Below are 20,398 nucleotides of genomic sequence, written 5' to 3'. Positions count from 1 at the left end.
TTGTTCTGGCCTGACTCAAGTTCCCTTTCTTCATGTTCCCTTCTGGTATAGCAGCTCCTCTGGGCTCCCTCACCCAAGCTCGTTCCCACTGGCAGGCTGCATCCCCAGCAGATGGCTGACTATCCCTTCTCATAGGGTTCTAGGAGGAATGCTGACAGGAGGGCCATTTTCTAATACTGTCACTTGGGAATCTTACATCTGGTGGGTCTCCACTGATCATCAACAAGACACCAGAATTCGTGAGCTTTCAGAAATGGGTATTTCCTAAGGTGATCTACCCTTGTACTAAGGGTAGTACAAGGAATCATATCCCAAGTGTCTGTGCCACATCCTGCCTCCAAACAGATTGCTTTGGTCTTTCAGAGCTTATTGTCCTTTCTATTCCCTGATCCCAATGCTTTACGTATAGTGGGCAGAAAGTAAATCCAGCTTTTCACTGGATTTCTGAACAGTGTGATCCAGGATTCCATCAAGCTGAGCACAAGGGAGGAGACAAGCAATATTGGGATAGTCAGGGTACCAGATGTAGTATACGATTTCAATATACTTGCTGCTATTTTTCAGCTAGCTGATCTGTGTTGGGCCTCAGTTTCCTCATCTGAAAAATGAAGGTATTTGAGTTCCCTTCCCTTTGTCATATTTATTAAGCTATGGAATACTCAGTCCTACACATGTGTTCCCTCCCCCAGTTGCTTCATAGTGCCTTCAAATGCAACTGAAGGTCTGATAATGATTTAGAAGACAGTGGCTTAGACTTCCTCAGTTTACAGAAAATTCTCTTCCCAAGTGATAGCCATAGAATCCATTTACTACCTATTTCAATGCAGGTCTTACTAGTGATGTTGGAGCCCCTGTTCATTAACTAACACCGCCTAAATCCCATGAAAATAGAATGGAGCCCTTGAAATTGGTTAGGTACTGTTGTTAAAGGAATAAATTGGGTTATTAGAGAAGAAAATAAGCTCCAAAGGCAGGTGAAATTATCCCGATGTGTATTTTTAAATAATATCATAAAGGTTGCCATTATTACCTCATATGTGTGGATTAAGGCCACTTGATGAGCCCCCACTTATAAATCCATATTAATTAAAAATAATTGTGATCAGTCCACTGAACAAAGAGCCTGCCCCAGTGACAGATCCTGGCTGTAGTCCCTCTCTCCATTGGCTGATGTTTACCATATGTCCTATGATTGATAGTAAGATTTAATGAGTTCTTACAAGCAATTAAATAATCAAGGGTCCCTGCTGTTACATGGCAGGGCTTGATAGAACAGTGACAAATGAGAGGAGAGCTGCAACCTAATCAAAGGGACATATTTCCTTGGGAACAAAATAATATTAGCCACCAGTGCAATCAAAGGACAAACGAACATGAAGAGGACAGTAGCAAAATGAGACAAATCACGGGATCGTTTCATTATTCTGACTGTCCAGTTTCCATTTATTGGACCCTATTAAATCCAAAGGAAAATTAGGCTGGTTAAATATGTTTCATTCTTCCTACTGCTCACTAGGTCTATTTTCTTCAGTTCAAATATTGTCAAAAAATAGTGAGGCTCCCACCCTCTTCTTCTAGTTCAGAATCATCAGATGGAAGTTGCCAACAAGTAAGTCCTCCTGGGAAAGCACTGATTGTCTTCAGTGTGGGTGGGCAACATGTAATCCTGTCACATTGGTAATGGGCATTATGGAACAGGACAATGGGATGACCCTTTGGATGACCAATCTCAAGGTAGAAAGGTTCTGGATCAAAAGATCCTCTGACCCTGTGCCTGACTTGTTTCCATGGACTCTTCCAAGGCCACTCTCTGATTTAGAACCAGAATATTCATGGGACTGAGGAAAGAATGGAGGATATTTAGGTAGCAGGGAAATGGGATTTTATTCATATTTGTTTAGAGTTCTTCAAATGCTGAGCTCCCCAATCTCAACCTAGGAAAAGTGATAAGGAAATGAAATTACAATGATTTTCCCACCTCTGCATATGCACACACTCATACTGAGGGTCCTGAGAGGCAGAGTCGAATCCTGGACTACTTCCACAACCAAAACAAAGGCTGTAAAACCCAAGCAAAACCCAACAACCTGCAGATCAGCAATCCTGACCTGGCTTCAGCCAGGAACAGTGGGTTGGTGTTAGCTCTAATGTCAACAGGTGGAGGATAGATGTAGGGTATTTAGGAAATGCTCCATTCTAGAGAATGTGGATTTCTAAGGGATGAAGTAACATGGCCCAGGGAATGCTGCATTCTGGGAGGGGCGTGTTTCTAACTTGTGGTGAAAATAGATCAAACTCCTTGCTGCAAAACTATTTAAAGAAATGTATGTGTATGTAGCTAGGGAAAACTGTGAAGAGAGTGAATTTAAGCCCTCCTAAGCTTTGTCAGGAAAGACGGAAAATGAGAACTCTTATGATGGGGAAAATTAGTGGCACTTAGCCCCAAGGGCTGTCCAAACATAATCCATAATTCTGGTTTCTGGCCACAGTCAAGAAGATTCCTACAGGGGGCAGCTGGGTAGCTCAGTGGATTGAGAACCAGACCTAGAGATGGGAGGTCCTAGGTTCAAATCCGGCCTCAGCCACTTCCTAGCTGTGTGACCCTGGGCAAGTCACTTGACCCCCATTGCCTAGCCCTTACCACTCTTCTGCCTTGGAGCCAATACACAGTATTGACTCCAAGACTGAAGGTAAGGGTTTTAAACAAACAAAAAAAAAAGATTCCTACAATCTTGGACATCATCTCTGCAGAGCACCTTGGACCTTGAAATTTGTAAGAAGTTCCACAATGAGATAAGATTGAAACCTAAGAACCTATCTGAGGAAGGCACATTCCATTAATTAAGGAGAGAGTGAAAAAAGGACTGGATTCAGAATTCAAGGAAGAACTGAATTCCAATCCTGACTCACACTTTTTTATTAGTTTGATCTTGAGCTAATGATTTTCTTCTCACATACACCCAAACCTCAGTTTCATTAGTAAAATGAGGAGGTTGAAACCTCTGACCTCTAAGTTTCCTTCCATCTCTAAATCCATGATCTCTTTTAGTTTCTTTCCTTTTATTGTCTCTTTTCCCTCCCTCCCTCATTCCTTCACTCCCTCCTTTCTTCCTCACTCCCTATCTCTCTCCTCCCTTCCCTCTCTCCTTCCTCCCTCTACCCCTCCCTCCCTTCCTTCCTTCCTTCTTCCTTCCTCTTCCTCTTCTCTCTTTCTTTCATAATGTTATTATCTCATTTTCTTGAAAGTAGAGCACGAGTCTTACTCTGTATTCACCCAACACCAAAATCCAAGACTTCATGTACAGTGAATGCTTGGAACTAAGAGTAGTTTTAGAAAACTTTATAACCAAAAGACAGTAACCAAAGAGCAATTGATTTCTTATTCAATACTTCTTAGGAAACATCTAAATTAACTCCATTAAAGAAAAAGCTTTAAATGGAAGCTTCATGAAAGTTATTAATAACATGGAGGGAAACGTTTTTGTATGTGGATTTGTGGGCATGGGTAGAGGATTTTTTTCTCCCTATGTGAAAAACATGGTTCTTTACTTTCTGAATTTAAGAACAAGAGAATAGATCTGGGACCAATTAAGTTCTAACATCATGGGGTAGTTAGATGACTCAATGAGCAGAGCACTGGGTCTGGAATCAGGAAGACCTGAATCCAACTCTAATTTCATATGCTTACTAGCTTGGTACAAATCATTCAACCTCTGTTTTCATCAATTTCCTGATCTATAAAATGGGATAATAATAGCACCCACTTTTTTGTGAGGATAAAATGAGATAAAATTGTAAAACATTTAGCATAGTTCCAGGGTTTTCACAGAAAGGCATGGCCCCAAAGGCTCAGAGGCACAACTGAAAACAAACAAAAAAACTCACTAAATTCTCTCACTGAATATTAAGACAACTGTATTTCCTGTCTTAAAATCTCTCATTGCCTGCCACAGACTAGAATGTTACATGTTTTATTGGGGGAGGGGGAGAATGGGAGTTCATAAATTTAACATCAATGCAGTGAAAGACAAATCTTGGTGGGAGAAGACCCTGAAAAATTCACTGAGAATCTCTGAGCCTCAACTTTCTCAGCTATAAAATGGGAAAGAATGTTGTTGTGAGACACCAGTGAAATACTATGCGTAAAATGTTTGGCAAACTAATGTGCAGTAAATGGAAACCATTATTCCTGATTCTGAGGTCAAATGGCAACCACTATACTGGGTGACCCTTCAAATCACTATTAAGAAATCATAGAATAGTGAGAAAATCCTTTATAATCAAGTTAGAGAGTTCAAAATGCCTTTTCTGATTGATTGGCTATTCCAACTGGCTTCAACCATTAGCCTTAAGCCCTTTCTGCTACTAAAGTTGTATTCCGAAGTTTCCAAGGTCTCACTCAGGTGGACAGAGATCTCCAGCCCTGACCACCTTCTCATTTCTAATCTTCCTTTGTTCCTCAGTAGGGGGATACCCACAATGCACTGAGGCTTTCCTCTGCTTCTTTTAACATCTTGAAGATGCCAACATACCCCTCAGGCAGTCCATCTGTTGTCACTCACACCATGGCCAGACAACTTTTCCCCACCAGATCCATGTGTCTTTGATGCTGCTCTGTGGCATTTCTCATGCACAAGTCATTCTTGGCAATCCCTAGAAGCCTAGAAGGAAAGAATGTAACATGTTGATTTCAGGAAGGTAGACAGCCATACTCGTCCCCTCTCCCCCTACTGTTCTTATGGAAGGATGGATGGCTTGTGTCCTTATGCCTAAAGAATCAGGACCCATCTGGGAGATATCCTGGAGAACGTAATGTGGACCAGATTCAGTGGAAGAATCTTGAGATCCTGGGACCTGGAAGGAACTGGGAGAAGCCAAGTTTTCTGGACTCATTGACTTGGGGGCTCATAACATTAGAGCTGGAAGGAATCTCAGAAGACCCTAAATGAAAACTGTCGGCTTTTCTTTGTATACTCTGATTTGACTCATTACATGTGTGAATCTTGAAATTTCTCAGACTTGTGAATGTTAAAAAATTCCCCATTGGGGAATTTTTCATCGGTACAATTCCCTATTAGGGACCATTCCCCATCTAAAATGTGAGAACTCTACTTGGATCAGAAATGGGAGCACACCACCGTACTTAAGACTGCTTTAGGGGAAAAAACTCCTTGCAGAACAATGATAAGTGCTTAGACCCGTACTTGAGCCATGCCTATTTTTAGAAAGGGGTGCTAAGTACCTATAAAGGTCAGGCAACTTGTGAACTTACAAGGAGCAAAGAGGTGAAAACTTACTCAGCGCTTTCCTGATGTTAATTACTCAGAAGTTTTAGTCTACCCAGAAAAGGTGAGAGCAAGATGTGAATTCAGAATGGGCTGTCCTTTGGAAAATGTCTACTGTGATTGGTAGATGGAAGAACTTAGGGGAGGTAACATAGGAGAAAAACCCCTATATAAGAAAAAAGGCAGACTGTTGAACAGTCTGGAGATATACAGGCTCTGGAGGACAATCTCTAAGGAGGTCCCTCAAGGGAGGCTGACTCTGGCTGGAACTCCCTCTGTGGAGACTCTGTCACTAGAATCCTTGCTTGGACAGATCTTGTGGTGAGTGATTAAGGACTGACTGATCTTTTCTCTTAAAGGCTTAGGCCTGGGTTGGCCAGGGCTGCCCTGGGCTGGTCTATTCTTTTCTCATTTATTTCCTTTTCTCTCTCTCTCTCTCTTTCTTTGATTCCTCATTGTATTATTAATTAAATTCTCTATAAAACCCAGTTGACTTGGGTATATTTCATAATTGGGAATATTTCCCTGGCGACCACCTTATATTTGATTTAAAACAAGACACTGTAGTGAAAACATACTTTCTGTGGTCACAATTTACTCACCCTCTCTTATATCTATCACAATTTATATCTTCCACTCTTTTACTCACTACAGTTTAAGACCTCAACCATTTTAACTCTTACAGTTTATGGCCTTCCACTCTTTTAAATGCCACAATTTATGGCAGACAACTATTTTAAATATTACACATAGCACATAGTAAGCACTTGATGAATGTTTGTTGATTGACTTACAAACTGAAACTGTGGAGTAAAATGAATATCCCAATTGCTAATAAGCATTCAAATCCTGAGGCAGGATTTAAATCAGGATTCCCTGAACCAGACCCACTGTCCTCTCTTAAATGCAACATTTAATTGCTCATTTCCTTCTTTTACCCCACTACCACCACCATAAACATGATAAATTAATTTTCCAAATAAAGGAAAAGAATAGATAACAGCCCTTTCCACTCATCCACAGTTTGGGGAATATTTTAAGGTTATCAGAGTCATGGCAGGAAACCACAAGAGGTCACAGAATGGCAGTAACCCCAAGAACATTGATTTCAGCTCCCAGCCTAGGCTTCACAACAATCATCCAAGGAATCCACTCCTGTAGAGAAGAAGCCAGCTATCTCCTCTAACTTTTAACCAATGGTCACACACAGGGCAGGCAAGGCAGAGTACCTAAAGCAGCAAGGCATCCTAAGGAAGAGACAGCAGGAACCAATCAATTAAAACTGCCACTGCTTTGAATGTTGTTATCCCTATGACACATTATGAGAACATTCTAAGACCCAGCACTAAAGATCCTTGGGAATAGCAATGCTTCTATCCAGAGTCCTTAGCATTTTCCTGGGAAGCAGCTGCTATGGAGATGCAGCCAGGGGATTCATGGGTGCTGGAGACCCAAAAAAGAAGTTATTATCTTCACAATCATTGGCACAATAAAATAATTCAAATTGATGGTATTTTATCAGTGGAAATGATGTTGAATGAAAGTCAATGCCACCTGCTTTCAAAGCAGCTTGATGAGTCAGTGTTTAGGACACTGGATCTTGACTCAGGAAGACCTGAGTTCAAATTTGACCTCAGACACTTACTGTGCATCTCTAGACAAGTCATTTAAACTGTTTGCCTTAATCCACTGCAGAAAGAAAAGGCAAAGTCATTTCAGTAGTTCTGCCAAGAAAACCCCATGGTCACTATGATCCGAAGGTTTACAAAGTCAGACACAACTGAATGACTGAAAACCCACCCCTACTTTGCCTCTGTGCCCTAAAGACCATTGGACTTTGCCATTTCATTTAGAACTGAAACCTTCCATAGTGTTAGTTCACCTTTTAAAATGTGAGCTGACTTTTCTATTTGTATTCCTAATATATGATAGAGGGCTTTGCACATAACAATCATTTTCTAAATGTATTATTCATTCATCCACTGTATCCCTAACCACACAGATCCATCCCAGGATAGATGCTGGATGTTTTATAGACACTAATGCAGAACAACATGCCTCAGTTTGTCCAATGGCTACAGAGAAAAGGATACAAGAATTTTACTAAGTAAAATGATATGGAACTAAATACATGGAACCAAATTAAATGCCATCAGTTATCTATGCTCTGGACTAGTCCCATCTTCTCTGGGTCCTTGTTTATTTTCTAGGAAATGGATCACTATTGAATTTAAGTCTACTGCAAGCAAAAGTCATCAGAGAAGTATCAAAAATGGTCATTATTGGCCTCCCAGGAATAGCTTCTGGAAGCACAATCCATCGTTAACTATAAAAAGAACAGATTCAGTGACAGATAAGATAAGAACTTCCTGTCAATGTGATACATCTTGGGGATCATTTTTTGAATTATAGAATTTCAGAGTTGGAAGGGATATCATAAATGTTCATCCACTTCATACCCCCAGCCCCCATAAAAATCTTCTCCAAAACAAACTCCAAAAAGTGGTCATCCAGCTATTATTGGACACCTTCCTCATGGGAGACTTTCCCCAATCCTAAAGCAGCCCATTAGATATTTGGATGACTGATTTTCAGCAAATTTTCCTGATGTTTAGCCTCACCTTGACTCTTAGAAACTTCCATTCAGTAATCTCTGATCTCCTAAGAGAAGAAGCTGCAATAATCCTCCGCCTGCCAGACCACCTCCACCCCTCCAAGCCTTCTCCTCCCTCTCTCAAGTAATGATCTCAAATTCCTTCACTTCTTCTTCCTGTGACTTGACTTTAATGTCCCTTAGCTTACTTGCCTTCCTTTGCATAGACTTCATTTGAAACAGTTAATGCTCTTGATGAAGTACCTTTCCCCAATCTGATTGGTGTAAGAGTTAAGATTAAATCTTAATAATAAAAATAATGTATTTAGGAGATTTATTAATGATCATTAGAAATAAAGGAATAAAAAGGATACAAAATAAAGACCATGTGCCCATGACTGATTAGCCATTTCAAAAGCCCCACTTGCCATTGCCATGCTCCCAACAGGGCCAAAAAGAGCATGGAACCTTCCATGTCCCCACCTAATATCCCCTGTCTACAGGAAGTACATAATGACAGGAAGTCAATGGGCTCCCTGGAAATCTAGTTCTTTTTTGAGGTAACAGATTTTCAATTATACATTTGCCCCTGAGATCCAATGGAAGACTGGTCTCTCCAATGAATCTTGTAAACATGACTAACTTTTAAATTACAATAATTTGGGGATAAAAGGGAAAAGAACAAAACCAATGATTTCTAGGTACATTGACAAAAAGCCAGTTGGGGGAGTTATCTTCAGCATAAGAGTATACATACAAAAACAAATTAATTCAACTGCACACAGTTCAAATAACCACATCCCAAAGTAAGCTCTGGATCATCTGGTGCAATGTGTGGTCTGTGGAGGCATCTTAATGGTGCCTTCTCCAAACAGTTCACTTTCTGGATTTGGAGAGGTAGCAGGAAGTAAAGTTCCATAATTTTTTTAAACAATCAATGGCATCATTTTTATAGTCTAAAGCTTTGGTGGTATGCACTGACATTAGGGCAAATGTATTTTATACTTATATTACTGCAAAATTAAAAAAAAATAAAGAAAAATCTTCTCAATACTGCTGACATGTTCTTCAAATACAAAAAGGAGAGAAAAAATAAAACTCAGATACTATATTGTCCATGCAAGGAAAGACAATAATATAAAAGAAATTTAAAAATAAATATATATATATATATATATAGCTTACAATCAGTGACACACTGTATCAGTCAAGGAGAGGTAGAATACAAAGGTTTCTCACCAAAAAAAGAAAATGAAATCCATTTCCTTTTTTCACTTAACCACTGTGTGAGTACAAACGATTTTCAGAATAAAACAGTAATACAGTAGATAAGGCACATTTAAAGAAGTACCAAAGTTCCCAAAATTCATAGTAGCCCAGTTAATTACAATAGCAAACAAACCCACTGTCATATTTCATATAAATTGCTGTATGACAAAAAAACAACAACTATGAATCAGTGGATATTTTTCATAATTTTTACAGACATAGCAAATCTTTCAACCTTGGCAAATATATTTTTAAACAAAGTAAAATTTATTTGGGTCTAGAGCATCACTAAGAAATCCAAATTGTTCTAGTGGAATTAAATTAAAACTGAAGCATTTTGCAGGAGTCCTTTTTGGCTTCCTGCTTCATAAAAACACCTTGGTAGGAACATTTCTTTGTTTCTCTACCTTTAATACAACATTCTTTAGAATATAAATATAAAAAACCCATCCATTCAGAAATCACTAGTTAATTAAAATTATTTCTGAAGACCCCTTAAAATCAATTTGAGATATTTAGCTCATTAAAATATTCAAAGTTTGTTAGCCAGGTTGAGTCTATCCATCATCTATGTGACAATTAACAAATGCCAAATGGAATAAAAGCTGTATATGGGATATATATATATATATATATATATATATATATATATATATACACACACACACTTATATATATACACATATATATACACACATATATACACATACATATATATGTATGTATGTGTATATATATATATATTTTTTCAATATAGTTATAGGGGGAAAGTAACAGAATATATCTAATAGTTACAACACAGTAGATTAAAATGATTCAGCATAACAGAATAGTACGGATCAGATTAATATATGAACAACAAAAGCCTTACCACCACCAATCTCAGAACAGGAAGTAACATTAGTTTTGCTTTCTCTCATTCTTATCTCTAACTATTGTAGTTTCCTCTTAGAAGGTGAAATATTGTATACAGCTGTAGTTAGAAATTTTTAGGCGTACAAGATGATTATGTTAAATGATCAATGGGGAGACTAGTCTCCTAATGATCATCAGGGGGTATTGTGAAGATTAAATTGTAATCCATGCCTATTTTTAGATTTAATCACCAAAAGTATAAACACCCTACTTAAAAGTTGAGTATGGAGATCTGTCCATTTTAAAATATAATCATCAAAATTATAAACATCTCACTTAATCATTAAGTGGGAGGTCTGTGACCCACATGTGCAATAGTGAGTGATGAATCAGAATTAAACTAACTGCCCCTGGGCAGTCTTAAAGTAAAACTTCACCTGTAATCAGTAGATGTAAAATTAGGGAAGATGCAGGAAGTGATGCAAAAGAAGCTTCTTTAAAAAGAGCTGTCACTTCCTGTGAGAGACAGTTCTTCATTCTTTGGAGTGGAGGCTGGACCTGAGACCCTGTTCCTGATGAGGCTGTTCTAAAATCTCTTCCTTTGAACTGATATGTGGTAAGTGAAAAGCTGACTCTTATCTGCTGGATTTCCCAAAAAAACTAAACTCAGGAGAAACTTAGCTATCTCGCCTTATCCTCTTTCTAATTTTCTTACTTCACTCTTTCTACATTTCATAAATAAATTATAAATAAATCTCTTTGGAACAAATTAAATTCTTGGTGACCACACTCTTAAATAATCCAATCTAACACTTTGAAAAATAACCCTTTCCCCCCTTACATTGGCATACTCAGACCCCAGTCCATAGAAGAGGCAAGTCTTCTGGACACAAACTGACTTTTAAGATGGCCATGCAGGCTTTCTGGAATAATATATTCCAATCTCCCTTCTCCTGCAAGGTGTAGCTATCAGATCACTCATGGCTCCTTGGCAGGAATATTCTTCCTTTCTGACTCCTTCTAGGCTTGTTTTTTCTTTGAATTTTTGCTAGGCAGTTCCTAGGAGTTTTCATCTGAAAAACTTTTTGATCATATCTGTTAGCCTTCAGGCAAAAACATTCTAACCACTCTCACTCTCTTAGATATGTTACTCACACACCCGTATGAATGTGCACACACATATATACATACATATGTATTTTGTATGTCTATATATAATAGATATATCATTACATATAGCATATATGTTGTTCAGTTGTTTTTGTTGTGTTCTACTCTTTCGGACCCCATTTGGGGCTTTTGGGCAAAGATCCTGGACTTGTTTTTTTAATTTCCATCTCTTGCCCATTTTTTAGAGAAGTAAAACTGAGCAAAGAGTTAAGTGACTTGTCCAGGGTCACACAGCTAGTAAATATCTGTGGCTGCATTTGAACTCAGGTCCTCCTGACTCCAGACCCAGTGTTCTAACCCCTGGAAAACCTAGTTAAACTGTCCCTCCTAGTTAACTATGTATATAAGTGTATATGTGTATCTCACATATATTTTAAATTTATAAATATTCTTGAAGGATGGATATATTTAATTAGATAGTTTATAAATATATACTTAAATATATTTAAATGGTATTTATACATTCATATGCTTAATACATACATTATGTATATATTTGATCTGCAATTAATTTCTGCAAAATTATTGTCCTCAGATACTGCTCCTCAGACTGTCTGCTGACAGTTCATCATTAGTTACAGAGTGAATGGAGACCTAATATGTATGAAAAGGGACTTGGGTAGGCAGGAAAGGAACTTTAGAAGTTACCAGTACTTACTTGATCAGCATAGAATAAGGCAGCTCATCTCTATGTTGTGATGAAAAACAAAACTTATGGGGACTAAAACTGTCAGCATTTATTCATCATAATTTCCATCAAGTTGGATTTTCCCTCCAAACCAATACCTATGGAATACCAAACTGAATCCCAAACTGTCCCATTTTTTCCTACCAGTCCTGTGAAATGGTCCACTTTACAGAGGAAGCCAAGATTTGGGAAAGTGAAATGACTTTCCCAGGGTCATACAGCTGAAAGCATCAGAGTTGGGAGTCAACAGCAAGCTCTTTCACCCTCCATCCAGTGTTTTCTTCCAGAGGACACCTTGCTCCTTCCTCCTCATAAGCACCCATTTCACATGAGACAGATGTAGCAAAAATAAGTTTAAAATGCTAAAGTGGCATCATATCCAATTCTCACTGAGTTCACCAACTTTACACACCTCATTAAGTTCCATGTGGACTGCAAAGTTAGCTATAATATAGAACCAGGCAGACAGTCTGTCTCAATATTATTGCAGGAAGGGTTGGTTAAATTAATAGCTTCTCATTGATTAAAAAATCTTGCATTTTACATGTTCTTCAGTTGGTTCCCACCATTCCCTTTCAATAACAGAATATGGCTCTTTTGAGAAATGTGGTTTTATCGAACTATTGAAAGTCCGAGGTCGGCAGAACAAGTTGTTTACAATATCCTCTATTTGTTTCCTATCCTAAAGTGCTGTCTACCTGAAAGGGAAAGATGGCCATCTTCGTTTCATCGAAGAGATCTTTCTTTATGCCTGCAGTCCCCTCTGCTCAAAATGTAATTAGCCTGGAATGATAACTAAGCATAAAGAAGAGAGCTCGGCCGTAATTCTCGGGAGCAGTAATCATTGCATCCAGGTAGTAAAGCCCCAATCCCCGCACCGGAGAATCCCTGGGGATGCTGGCCACTTGTGATCACCATCCATTAGGAAATCTCTCTTCCCAGACTGCAGGCCAACTACAGTTTGCACATATGTGTCAAGTACAATTTCACTTCCAAACATTTAATAAATGGTGGCATTGACGGGACTTACTTAAGCGAGATCTCTGATTCAGAAACCATGCTTTCATTTTCAACAGTCATCCAGAATATGCTGCACTTTAAATAAGCTATGGAAGCATGAGTTATACATGAACACACATGCATACACATATGTGCACTCACACATGCACACAACATGCATGTATAAATGCATACATGTATACATCATGGTTTAATGGTCACTAATCATTTTGTTACTGAACAAAGAGCCCAATTTGATCAAGGACAGAAAAGAAGGTCCTCTATGTCAAAGGACATTTTGAGATAGCAATGTGGATGCTCCTTAGTTTTGGAATTGTTGAACAATATGTGAGAAGCGAATGGAATGGATCACCAGAGCTTTTTCCTTAGAAAACTCAAATGAAGAACTCAAGGAAGCATTGGAAGACTTGTATGTAGTGGTGCAGAGTGAAATAAGTAGAACCAACACATCAGCTAACTATGGAAACACAAACAAAATGGGGCCAAAGATCACCTCAGAGAATATCCATTACAGTAATCAGTCTCAGTTTCCCATAATAGATAATGAATTACACCTCCTGCCTCTTGGGATTAGATGGTCTATGTACCATCTTGAGTACATTTAACTTTTTTTGTGTGTCTCACATATAGTTAAGGTCATTTTCCTATTAGTTTTCTTAGAATGTTGTCATTTTTGTTAGAAGGGAGATGTAGGGGATGGTGATGTGGTCCAGTGGATAGAGAACCAGACCCAGAGACAGGAAGTTCTGGGATTAAGTCCTGCCTCAGACACTTCCTTCCTGGGCAAGTCACTTAACTCTATAGCCTAGCCCTTACCGCTCTATAGAATAAATATATAGTATTGCTTCTAAGATAGATGGAAGGTAAGAGACTTTTTTAAAAAGAAAGAAGTGTCATTGAAATGGGAGCATATCATAAAACGAGTGTGGTATAAAAGATAAAAGGAGTTAATAAAGTAGAATCATAGGAGGAAAACATCCTCTCTTCTTTCGCCTTCATTTTTCTTTGTTTGAATATAAATTCTCAGTTTAGTGATTATTTTATTTATTTTGTCTCCTCGGTGCCTATCTACAACATAGTAGGTGTTTTGTAAATTTGTGTTGATGGATTTTAAATAGTAATATGCATTTTCACCTTTCTCAGTTGAATGTACATGTACACAAATGCATGGTGTATGCCATATACAACTAGGGTTCAAATGACAGGTGCCCATCAATAGTGAACAAAGGGATGGCTCATTCTTTTATTATTTTTTTCTTAAGTAAAAAGTGCTGTATGTAATTGACAACTTTTGCCTTCCTTAAGTTATGCTAGTCTATGAAGCTAATATGTATTAATTTACCTAGATTATTTTCTGTGTTTATTCTTCTCCTCAGAGCTGAGTTAGGATTTTGAAGAGAAAGACGCCATATATCCTTTCCCTATCTGCTCTGTCTCTGTCTGTCTCTGCCTCTCTGTCTCTGTCTCTGTTTCTGTCTCTCTCTCTCTCTCATTCCCTCTCCTGCCCCCTCCTCAGCATTTCTTCCATATTTCTTCATGTTTTCTCCTTCACAGAATGAAAGCTTGAGGATTTCAGGGACTATTTAGCTTTGTATGTCTTCATTTCCAGCATCTAGCAAAATCTGAGCACATAAGTGTTTAATAAATGCTTATTGACTGATTAAATAATTGGAAACAAAAACTATCTCTTAGAATCAGACAGAAGTCCTAGATGAGAGTAGAATTGTCATCAATGAGGTCATGGATTCTGGATCCAAGCCCTAATCAAAATTCACTGTTCCATATATCAATGACCAATATCCTGCAGTACAATACGAGAGGGGGAGACCAGTGTCTTCTGTCCCTGTGGCTTCTCCCTCAGATCACAGAGGGAGGATAGTCTGGCTACTTAGAGCTCCATTCCAGGACACTCTTCTGGTTCCCCCTGTCTTTCTTGACAATGTCCATGAGCCTTCCTAGGCATGCCTAGCTCCCTGTTAGCTCCCCTTCAGATTTTCTCTTCCCTCCATCAGATTGCAAGCTCTTTGAGAGAAGAAACTGGTTTGCTCTTCACTTCTCTTTGAGTTCTCAGTACCTGGCACAAAGCCTGGCACACAGAAAATGCTTCCCAAATGGTTGTTGACTTGTTTTGACTGTCATCTAACATGACCTTGGTCTAAAGAGTTCCGACAGGGAAAACCTGCTCTGTCAATGTGGGGGAAGGCAGGGCACCTTTCCCACAAATTCTGTCTTAGACAGTTGCTTAGAACCTTGAGAATGCCAGTGATTTGCCCAGCGACAGACAAAGGTGTCTCTGTTAGAGGCAGACCTTGAGCCCATGCTTTCCTTGCCTAGCTTTCTACTCACTCTTCTCCACTGACTCTCAGACCATCACTTACAATGCTCCTCTAGGTCATGAATCAGTCCCATATTTCCAGTGGGTGCTCCCTGCACTGAGGCAGATCATGGATTCTTCCTTAATTTGGAAGAAGACCTTTGAGAGTAGCAATGGATAGAGGAGCAATCCTCTTGTGCCTGGCAAGTGCGGGGAGGAAACCCTCTGAACGGTAGCTGACCTGCTCCTCAGATGACAGTCAGAGCCTGACCCCAGGGACCTGCTTAGTGCCTTATTATCTCTGTTAGAGACTGCAGTCCCCCTTCCCCTCCTCTGTGAGGACTGAGGTCACCACTCAGCCATGAGGAAAGCCAAGAGGAGACCATTAGGGTTATATCACCAGAGAAACCATAAATCAAAAGAATGAAGATCTGAGCCTTTATTCTAAATTGAAAATTATAGACATACATATATGTATAATTTATACAAAATTTAATAAAATTGATGTTTTTTATATAAATTGTCTTTCTTTTGTTTTTGAACCCTTCCCTTCTGTCAGTATCCATTCTAAGACAGAAAGGCAACAAGGACTAGGCAATAGGGGTTAAGCAACTTACCCAGGGTCACACAGCTAGGAAATGTCAGAGGTCAGTTTTGAAGGGAGGTTCTGCTCAAAGTCTGGCACTCTATCCACTGTACTACCCAGCTGCTCCATTAATATATATATATATATATATATATATATATGTATATATGTATATATAATGACATTTATTTCTAACTTATTATAACCAATAGAATCTCATAAATCATACATCTATAAAAGCCTCTGAATGTGCAGCATGTACAGTTAAAACTTCATCAAAGTATTCTTAATTTAATCATTTAAATTGAATTGAATGTAATTTCCACTGGATGTCAAGACCAAATGGAGCTCTTGTTTCTAGTGGAATAAGCGGATCCACAGTTCTCTCCTCTCAGTATGATAGTGGTAGGCTATGGGTACCGAATGCTACATACATTGGCAGGGAAGATCATTGGATCAGGTAGTTTTATTAAATTATTTCCCCTTTTTACACCAAGGTATTATGGGAGTGATACTGGGAAGTAATGATGGTTAAACACACTCACACACCTCCAAATGGAAGCATCAATAAAACACTGAAAAGGCATCCTTCTTTGCTGTCTGTAACCTTTAGCTTGGAAGAATTCAAATGAGACCTTGGCTATTTGCATTTGTCTAATTAAAGTGATTCAAGAACCTACTTTTAATGGCCACACGTTGGAGAAAACCAGCCAAAGGGATGCTTTGCTCAAGCTACTTAGTAGCAGAGGCTGGAGCGAGAGGCCATCCCTTGACTGCTCTACCTGGACTCAGTGGGCAGCCAAGCCTCAACCGCTCATGTAGAGGAGACGTCAGCCCTCTGCTCGTTGCAGTTGTAACTCCATCCTGGAAATGGGCAGCATTGACAGCGAGTGCCAGCTGATGAGGTGTGAGAGAAGATCAAACACAGATGGATGCCTACGAAGAGGACGTCCACTCGATCAATCATCGAAACGGACCGCCATGATGTTTTTGTCTCAACTTCTGCCACTGAAATGAACAACCTGCTGATGTTAAGTGAGAGCCTTGACTCTGCTTTGGGGGATTCGGGCAAAGAACCTCCCAGCCTCCCAGTATAAGATTCAACAACACAACCAAATCGAAATATATTATCGGCCATTCCCCCGCTTCACATTTGTGAGATCTTACCGGCTGCAGCTCACAGAGCAGAGGACCGAAGTGGGACCCAATGAGTAAATATCCCAATCATTCAATTATCACCCTATTTATTTCTGGTTATTGGGAATAGCCCACAGAATGAGCCTCCAGGCTGTGAAGAAGGCCAGCGGGAGGAACCGTCCCCTGAGTTTCACAAGCTTTCTCATCCCATAATAATGATGGCAAATGTGATATAGTGGCATTCAATAAAATATACATAGGAAGAGCTTTACAAAATAAATTAATTTGGCAAATTAATTGACAGAGGGAGGCTATAATGAGATAGTGGTGAGTTAATTGTCACCATTGGGAGCAAAGCTCGGCTTCCAAGACCTCGTTAGGAAGTTCCCAACTCTTTGTAGTTAGCAAATCCTCTTTTCATGCTCTGAGCACCTTACAGAAGTGGAGAAGAGGTTTGTGTAGGTCAGGAAAACAAGAGGGAAAAGGGAGTCTAACTGTGTTTGCATAGGAGCAGCAGCCCGGGATTGGTGGGGACAAGGGGAGAGCTCACTTGTTCTTCAATGTTACATTAATTAATAGAGAAGAGTGGCATCATTTATGGAAAACATTTAGATCGCACACTCTCTATTTCCCAGTGTAATCATGTTTGCAATCCAGTCACTGAGCCCTGGTCTGAGGCAGATGCCCTGAGCTAAATGCACTGCTGTTACTCGCATGCCCTCAGGAATATTGGCCAAGTCATGTCACTTCTACAGCCTGTGGTGTTTTTAACTCTAAAATGAGACAGTTGGCTCTCTAATTCCCTTCCAGCTCTAACACTATCATCTTTTTTTAAGCCTTTAATATTTTTAAAGATTTTTTAAAAATCCTTAAAGCAATTACTGACTTACCCAGGATCACACAACTAGGACCTGTCAGAGTCTAGATTTGAACTCAAGACCTCTTGTCTCTAGTCATGGTCTCAATCTACTGAGTCACCCACCTGCCCCTAATTCTAGGACATTTAAGTTACCTTTTTTTAAAAAATTGACTTTTAAAAATATTTTTCCCCTTAAGACACTGTAAGATGTGTGATTTCTAAATGATTATGGCATTCAATCTCTTCATGAATTGTAATGTTAGCATGGAATTATGTGAGTAGTGGGAGACACAATGGGTACACCAGAAGCAGTCGACAGGAGCAGAGCTGGTAGCTCTAGTTTCTCTGTTTCATCATAGTAATTGTTAATTATGCAAATTAAATGCTTCCAAGTAACTTTGTCAGGTGAATTTCTGACCTTGCCACAGAAACAACATGTGGTTTGTTACTTGAAGACATAATAATCATTGATTAGGCACTTTGCAGGATCCAAATCCCACTCAAAGTATAAAAAATCAAGACAATCTTGCTTTCAAAGAGTCCCCTTACCTGGCAGTATGATGTGATGTAAAATCTTAGCCTGGGCTGTCCTACGTGAACCTCCTTGTGTCAGACTGTAATGGAAGCAGCAGTTGCCAATCTTTTGTGCTCTAAGTATTGGAGAGATTCTTAATGTTGTCTGAATTCACTACAGACAGCTCCGGGGCAACCCCAGAGAGTTTCTGACTCAGGAAAATGGCAGAATGTGGCATCGAACCATTTTCTCAGGAATTATCCAAATTAATTTTACGTGTAAATTACATATTGGGTAAACTTGTCACCTTCTCTTCAGAATATCAGCTTTTATATTATGATTTCATATTATGGTTTATTTAAATAAAAGCTCTGGTTATGGACACAGGAGATATGAGTTCCAATTCAGACTCTACTAACTACCACCCGTGTGACCATAAACCAATTATCTAATGTTTGGGGGAAAAAGTTTCCTAACTTGGGATATTGGAACAAAAATACCTGTCATTCCCCCTGGGGATCAAGAGGCATAATGCTCAGGGAAGGAAAACATTATTAAATTAGTATTATATTATTATTATCTAAATCATTATTGATTAGAGATAGAAATCAAAAAGATTCTGAGATATCATCTCACATCTACCAGATTGGCTAAAAAGATGAAAGGGCAAAATGATGAATGATGAATGTTGGTGGGGATGTGGAAACGTGGGGACACTAATACATTGTTGATAGATTTGACCATTTGGGGAGCAGTCTGGAATTATGCTCAAAGAGCTGTAAACTATAGGAAGCTGTGGCCCCAGCCACAACACCTTTCAGCTTATTTTTTAGTGATCAGGGAAAAAGGAAAAGAACCTCCATGCTCTAATATAATTCTAGAAGCTCTCTTTGTGGTGACAAAGAATGAGAAATGGAAGGGATGTCCATCCATTGGGGAATGGCTAAGTAAGTGGTGGCAAATGATTGCGATAGAAAAATGAGCTTTAAAAGAACATGCAAAGACCTATATGAAGTTCTAAAGCAAACTGGGCAGAACCAAGAGAGAATCGTTTAAGACAGCAGAAATATCATTTGAAGAATGACTTGTGTATGTCTCCAGAGAAAGAACTGATAAAGATAAATTCGTGGGACATAATTTTATATATATATATATATGTATATATATAAATATGTATAGATATATTTATAGATATATATATACATATATACACATATATCTTTCTGTCAAGTGATGCCTCTTAAAATGGGGAGAGGGAAGAGAGGGAAGGAGTTAACAAGGTACTTAAATGTAATAAATAAATCAGTGAGTTTTCATTTTTAAAAAAAGAAATAATATATATATACAATCCTTTGTTGATCCTAAAATCTCTTAAAGGAGAGGTAATATGGTTTAGGAGACAGTAGGCAGCCCCTGGGAGTCAGGAAGATCTGATATCCAGTCTTGCCGTTGCCTGCTCTTGGATGGGTTGCCTTGGAAAACTAACTCAAACTCTCTGTAGCTCAGGAAACTAAGTATTCCCCACTAAGAGCCCGCGTATCTATGAAATCATAGGAGCGGTTTAAAATGTTAAAAATGGGTATCTGTCATGATCTACTTTTTTACTCAAACTCCCCAATTCAAGAGTTTTCCCAAACAAGGCTGATCACAGCCAGTCTCTCTCTACTGCTACAGTGAGTGGTAGCTGTGGTCTTTGACAAGTTCCCTCAGAGGCTCTATTCAAGGCACTTGCTCAAGTTTTCCCAACATCTTTTGAGACTCAATGGGGCACTAAATGTCCATCTTGTTCAAATGTCTTGTTCTTCTTACCTGATTGGCCCGTCTTCTCTTGCCATCATGAGATTTTTGTACGACATACTTTGCTCCTAACCTTCAGAGCTCTTCACTGACTCTGTGTGACAGCCCATCTCATCATGGCATGCAGGCATTACTGGAATGCCAAAGGTTAGACCAGTTTATGGTAATTTTGTCATGCTGCTGAGACATCAAGTTGACCCAAGAAATAGGCCAGGTTTCTTTTCTAAGAATTAGCCTAGGAAATCGCAGACAGTTGCATCATCAGTAGGCTGGGCACCTAGTGCTGCCATTTCTCTGGTTATTACTTTCTT

The sequence above is a fragment of the Monodelphis domestica genome, chromosome 5, assembly GCF_027887165.1.
Source record: "Monodelphis domestica isolate mMonDom1 chromosome 5, mMonDom1.pri, whole genome shotgun sequence".
Taxonomy (NCBI): Eukaryota; Metazoa; Chordata; class Mammalia; order Didelphimorphia; family Didelphidae; genus Monodelphis; species Monodelphis domestica.
This window is presented reverse-complemented; position numbering follows the sequence as displayed.